The sequence below is a fragment of the Bombus vancouverensis genome, unplaced genomic scaffold (genome assembly GCF_051014615.1).
Source record: "Bombus vancouverensis nearcticus unplaced genomic scaffold, iyBomVanc1_principal scaffold0022, whole genome shotgun sequence".
In the NCBI taxonomy this organism is placed as follows: Eukaryota; Metazoa; Arthropoda; class Insecta; order Hymenoptera; family Apidae; genus Bombus; species Bombus vancouverensis.
In genome coordinates, this window is record NW_027468913.1 from 1166879 (window position 1) to 1175103 (window position 8225).

Genomic DNA, 8225 nt, shown 5'->3' on the forward strand with positions numbered 1-8225 from the left:
ACGATATTCAGATTATCCTGATTCTTATTATTGTTGAAATTTAATTTCATCAATTGCAGCAATAATTTCAATAAATAGAATATTATTTTTTATTTTTATTATTTTTGAAAGATTAATTTCAAAACGATTAATTATATTTAAATTTCATCAATCTTCTTTAGAATGATTAAATAACTATCCTCCTTTAGATCACTCAATTATTGAAATTCCTTTAATTATAAATAATAAAATCAAAAATATTTTAAATAAATAAAATTTATAAATTTAAAAATAAATAATTTATTTAATATATTAAAATTATTAATATGGCAGATTAGTGCTTTGAATTTAAAATTCAATAATAAAGATTTTTATGTTTTATTAATAAATTAATTTAATATAATTATAATAATGAATTTCAAATTCAAATAAATTTTAATTATTAAAAATTTCTACATGAAATATAATAACATTCCAAGATTCAAATTCTTTTTATTCTGATAATTTAATTTTATTTCATAATTTAACTATAATAATAATAATAATAATTATTTCTTTAACAACATCTTTTATTATAGATTTTATATATAATAACTTTTTAAATTTAACTTTATTAAAATATCATACAATTGAAATTATTTGAACTTTAACTCCTATAATTATTTTAATAATTATTTGTTTTCCATCCTTAAAAATTTTATATTACATTGATGAAATTATAAATCCTTATTTTTCTATTAAAGCTATTGGCCATCAATGATATTGATCTTATGAATATCCAGAATTTAATAATTATGAATTTGATTCATATATATTAAATTATGAACTAATAAATCAATTTCGATTATTATAAACTGATAATCGATTAATTATTCCATTTAAAATTTCTATACGAATAATTATTTCTTCATTAGATGTTATTCATTCATGAACTATTCCATCATTAGGAATTAAAGTAGATGCTATTCCTGGTCGAATTAATCAATTAAATTTATTTTGTATTCGTCCAGGAATTTATTTTGGACAATGCTGTGAAATTTGTGGAATAAATCATAGATTTATACCTATTATATTAGAAAGAACTTCTTATGAATTATTTATAAATTGAATTAAAAATAAAATTTGAAAAATTAGTTAATTTAAATAACATTATATTGTCATTCTAAAATTAATATTTTATTATTATTTTTCTATCATTAGAAGTCAGAAATAAAGAATTGATCTTTTAAATCAATTATAGTAATTAAAATTTACTTCTAACGAATACCACAAATAATACCTATTAATTGATTAGTTATCTTTATAATATGTTTATTTACTATTATAATTTTAATAAATTCATTTTTATTATATATTATCATAAAAAATATTTATAATATAAATAATAATAATAATAAAAATAATTTAATTAAAAAATGAAAATGATTATGATAAACAATTTATGTGAAATATTTGATCCTTCAATTAATAATTATATTCAATTAAATTGAATTTTTATAATTTTACCAATTATTTTATTTCCAAATTCATATTGATTAATTCCTTCGCGAATTTTAATAATTTTTAAATTATTTATTGAATATTTATTTAATGAATTTAAAATAATTATAACTAATAAATATTCGATAAATATTTTTTCATTCTTAAGAATTATAATTTATATTATAATATTAAATTTATTTAGATTAATTCCTTATATCTTTACATCAACAAGACATTTAATATTTAATCTATCAATAGCATTATCTTTATGATTAAGATTTTTAATTTATTCAATTATTAATTTTCCTATAAAAACTTTAAGACATTTAGTACCATTAAATTCTCCAAAATTTTTAATAAATTTTATAGTAATTATTGAACTTATTAGACTTTTTATTCGCCCTTGAACATTATCAATTCGTCTTTCAACAAATTTAATTTCAGGACATCTTATTCTTATTTTACTAAGAAATTTTATAATAAACTTCATTATTTTATCACCATTAACTTTAATAATTCAAAATATATTATTAATTCTAGAAATTTCAATAGCTTTAATTCAAGCTTATGTATTCTCAATTTTATTAACATTATATTTTTCTGAATCAAATTAATGAAAAAAATCTTTCCTTTTCATATTGTTACTATTAGACCATGACCAATTATTGTTTCTTTTGATACTATAAATATGTTAATAAGAACAATTTTATGAATTTATTTAAATAATTTATTAATTATAATCTTAAATTTATTAATTTTAATTTTATCAACAATAATATGATTCCGAGATATTATTCGAGAAAGAACATTTCAAGGAATACATTCTTTTTATATTTTATCAATAATAAAATTTAGAATAATTATATTTATTATTTCTGAACTATTTTTTTTTATTTCATTTTTTTGAACATTCTTCCATAATTCAATTTCTCCTTCAATTGAAATTAATTTAATATGACCACCTAAAATAATTAAATTTTCTAATCCATTTGAAATTCCTTTATTAAACTCAATTATTTTAATTATATCAGGATTTTCAGTAACATTAAGACATTATAATATATTAAATAACAAATTTAAATCAAGAATATCAATATTAATATCAACAATTTTTTTAGGATTTTATTTTAATTTTATACAAATTTTTGAATATTATAATTCATTCTTCTGTATTAATGATAAAATTTTTGGATCTATTTTTTTTTATCCACTGGTTTTCATGGTATTCATGTCTTAATTGGAACATTATTTTTATTATATTCTTTAATTCGAATAATAAAAAATCATTTTTCAACAATTCATCATATTAATTTTGAATTTGCTATTTGATATTGACATCTTGTTGATGTAATTTGATTATTCATTTACATATTTTATTATATCATTATAAATTAAATTAAATTTTAAATATATAGTATAATTAAATTACATTTAATTTCCAATTAAAAAATTTAATATTAAATTAATATATTTAATTAATATAATTTATTATTTATTAACTTTTATAATATTAATAATTATTTTTTTATTAAATAAATTTTTATCAATATATAAAAAATTTAATATAGAAAAAAACTTACCTTATGAATGTGGATTTAATCCAATCACAAAAATAAATATTCCATTTTCATTACCATTTTATTTAATTTCATTAACATTTTTAATTTTTGGTGTAGAAATTATTTTACTAATTCCTTTAATTTCATACATCAAAACATTAAATTTTTTATATTTATTTATTTTAATAATTTTTTTATTTTTAATATTAATTTTTTCTTTATTAATAGAATGATCATGTAATTATTTAAATTGAATATTTTAAACTATTCTAATTAAATATTTTAATATATAAGTATTTAAAAAATAAATCAATCTTTAAGTCGAAATTAAAAGTAAATTTTACTTCTTATATAAGTTTAAATTTATATATTAAATAAAATAAATTTTAAATTGAAGCCAAATTAGAGGCATTTTATTGTTAATAAAATAATTGAATTTAATATTCCAATTTATTAATATATATATATATATATATATATTTATATATATATAAATATTATATAAAAAAAATTATTTTAAAAATTATACAAAATTTAAAATTTAATTTAAGTTATATAGTTTAAATAAAACATTATACTTTCAATATAAAATTATTAATAAATAAAAAATTAATTGTAAACAGAAATAATTTAATAAAGCTTCAAACTTTAATAATTGATTTAAAATATCATTATTTCTTATAATTTATTATTAATAATAATATTTAAAATTTAAATTCATATATATATATATTATTTAAAAATTAAAAAAAATTTCCCTAATATTTTCAATATTATGCTCTAATATAAACTACTTAAATTCTATAAATAAACAAATTTTTTTTCTTTTTATTGAATATATGAATATAATTTAAATTAAATTAATATCATTAATATTAATAAATATAAATATAATAATAATAATAAAGAAATTTTAAATATAAAATTTATTTCTAATATATCACAAATATATCTTATAATTTTTCCCATAAATTTTTCTAATAAACCTTTCTCAAAATAAAATTCATAATAAATTATTTTATTTATTAATTGTTTTATTATAAACTTATAAAAAAATTCTATTATAAAAAATCTTTTAATAAATATCTTACTTTTTTTAAAAAAAAATTAATATTTAATATTAATATTGAAAATATTGATCCTAATAAAATTATTTTAAATACAAAATATTTATAAATACAAATTAAATTAATATTTAAATGATAAAAAAATAAATTAAAAATAAATTTTCTTAAAATTAATATTATTATTAAAATTATTGATATAACTCTAATTATAATATAATCTTCTCTTAAATATATTAAATTTACTATATAATTATTTATTATTATTATAAATATTAATTTTAATTATAAATATTAATATTAAATAAAATTAAATAATTAGAATAATAATTATTTCCTAAACCGCCAACTAAATTAACTCATTTTAATCAATTTATATTTATTAAAAAATTTAATCTCAATAAAAATATTAAATTTCTTAAAATATAAAAATTTATAAACTTAAATAAGATAATAATAACAATTACAATTGTAACCTCATTCATTTTTAAATTAAATTTATAATATTAATTTTTTGATGACCAAATTCATAATTTATTCTAACTAATAATGATAGACCTATAACTCCTTCACATACAGAATAAATTAAATAAATTAAATAAATTCATCTATTAAAATCAATTAAAATTATATAAAATAAAATAATTGAAATTAAATATTCCAACCCAATTAAAAAATTTAAAAAATAAATATTATTTAATAAAATAACTAAAATTATTAAAACAAAATTCAAAATAATAAATTCTAAAATAAATTTAATATTAACCAACTTAAAAAAATTAAATTTCTTAATATAATATTAAATTTCAAAAAAATTTTATAAAAATATCTATAATTCCCAAAATTATTGTTTTTATTTAAACTATTTTTTGTTAAATTTATATATTAGTTATATAGTTTAATAAAAACATTAATTTTGTAAATTAAAAATTTAAAAATATTAATATAACTATAGATAATTTTAATATATTAATCTATTATTAATGAAAACTTTTATAATTCTATTCTTCCTTATATTTATAAATTTAAATATTAATTTAATTTTAATTTTAAATTATTTTTATTTAAATACCTTTATATCACCTTTAAAACAAATATTATATTTAATTTTTTATATTATTTTTATAAAAATAAATATTATTAACATATAAACAAATAATTTCATTAAACGTATATATCTTATTAATTATTTTCATTAGAGGAATTTTAATTTTATTTTCTTATTTTATTAGTTTAATTAATAAACCATTTAAAAAAACCAATTATTTAAATTTATTTTTTACAAATTTAATTTTAATATTAACTTTTTTATTCTTAATTAATCATTATGATATAAATATTAAAATATTAAATTTTAATTATTACAAAAATAATAAAATTTATAATATTAAAAAATTATATTTAAATCCCAACTATTATATTCTTTTAATATTTATTATTTTCTTAATTATTATATTATTTATTATAACAAAAATTTGTTATATTAAAAACAAAAACTTACGAGCAAGAAAATGAAAAAAGTAATTTCATCAATTTATAAAATTCATATAATAAATTTACCAATATCATTTATTAATTTACCTGCAACAATTAATATTAATTACTTATGAAATTTTGGATCAATACTTGGAATATTATTAATAATTCAAATTATCTCAGGATTATTTTTATCAATACATTACTGTCCAAATATCAATATTGCATTTAATAGAATTTCAAATATTATAAAAGATATAAACTCAGGATGATTAATTCGATTAATTCATAGATACGGAGCATTATTTTATTTTTTCATTATATATTTACATATTTTATTTAATTTTATTTTATTTATATTAATTAACTTACAAATTGGGTGATCCAGATAATTTTAAAATCCAATAATTACACCAATTCATATTAAACCTGAATGATATTTTTTATTTGCATATTCAATTCTACGAACAATTCCAAATAAACTAGGAGGTGTAATTATACTTTTCATATAAATTTTTATTTTATATTTAATTCCATTAATTAATTTAAAAAATAATAAATTTTATTTTATAAATAAAATTTTTTATTGATCATTTATTAATATTTTATATATTATATATTATATATTATTATATATTATATATTATTATATATTATATATATTATATATTATTACATATTATATATATTATATATTAATATATATATAAATTTAATAAAAATTAATTTTTTAATTAATTAAATTTGTATAAACAAACTTTTATATATTTAAATATAATAATTAAAAACTTAATCTATATATATATACATATAAATTTTTATAATTGTTAAATTAATAAAATTAATTTAAAATTAATAATGATTTATTATAAAAAATTTTATTAAAAATTAAATATTTTTTTAAATACAAATTAAAATACTATCAAAACAATAAATTCTTTTATTAAATAAATTAATATTAAATATATTAAAATTAACACTAATAATTCAACCCAACATATTATTATTAATTTATCATATCGAATACGAGGTAATACACCACGAATTATAATTAATAAAATTAAATGAAATAAATAAACTAAAATAAAACTAAATGATCATCAATTTAATCCAAAAAACATTATTGTTAATAATAATCTTATAAATATAACATTTAAATATTCAGATAAAAAAAATTAATACAGATAATCTTCTATAATATTCAACATTAAATCCAGAAACTAATTCTGATTCACCTTCAATCAAATCAAATGGAACTCGATTTAAATCAATTAATGCTCTAATTATAAAAATAATATATAAAGGATATATATAAAAAAATATATATATATTATATTGAAATTTTATAAATATAAATAAAGAATAATTCTCAATTAAAGTTATTAGTAAAAAAAAACAAAAATAATAAAATTTCAAATGAAATTATTTGAGAAACTGAACGTAATGAACCTAAAATTGAATAATTACATAAAGACACTCAACCAATTATTATAATTGGATAAACCATTAATCTCAAAATTAATATTAAAAAAATAATTCTATAATCAATAAAAAGAAAAGAATATATTCAAGGATAAATAAATCATAATATTAATGATAAAAAAAATATAATTATTGGACTATATAAATATAAATTATTAAAATTTAAAAAAAATTCCTTTGATATCAATTTTAAAGCATCTCTAAAAGGTTGAAATAAACCTTTAATTATTAATTTATTTGGACCTTTTCGTAATTGAATATAACCTAATATTTTACGCTCAAATAAAGTTAAAAAAGCCACTCTAATCAAAATTATAAATATCATTAATAAAAAATTAAAAAAAATATTATTATATATTATAATTTTATTATAATTTATTTAAATTCTAAATTTAATGCACTAATTTGCTAATATAATCAAAATTATTAATTAAAGTTAATAATATAATTTAATTAAAAATTATAGTCCTTTCGTACAAATAATTTATTTATTTTTATAGATAGAAACCAATCTGACTCACGTCGATTTGAACTCAAATCATGTAAGATTTTAAAAGTCGAACAGACTTAATTATTAAACTTCTGCATTTAAAATTTATCTTAATTCAACATCGAGGTCGCAATCATCTTTATTAATATGATCTTTAAAAAGATATTACGCTGTTATCCCTAACGTAATTTATTCTTTTAATTTATAATACAAGATCATTAATTATTCTTTAATTGAAGTTTATATTTAAAATAAAGTTTTATAAATTTACTAATCCTCCCAATTAAATATTTATATTTAAAAAATTTAAAATCTAATATATGTAAATATAAAATTCTATAGGGTCTTATCGTCCCATAAATATATCTTAGCATTTTTGCTAAAAATTTAAATTAATTATATATATATGAGACAGTATATATCTCATTAATTCTTTCATTCTAGTTTTTAATTAAAAAACAATTGATTATGCTACCTTTGTACAGTCAATTATACTGCAGCCATTAAATAATTAAATCACTGGGCAGATAGACTTAAAATTAAAATCAATAAGCCATGTTTTTGATAAACAGGTGAATATATTTAATTTGCCTAATTCCTTATATATATATATATATATATATATATATATATTATTAATTATATATATATATATATATATATATATATAATTCAAAATTTATTAAAAAATAA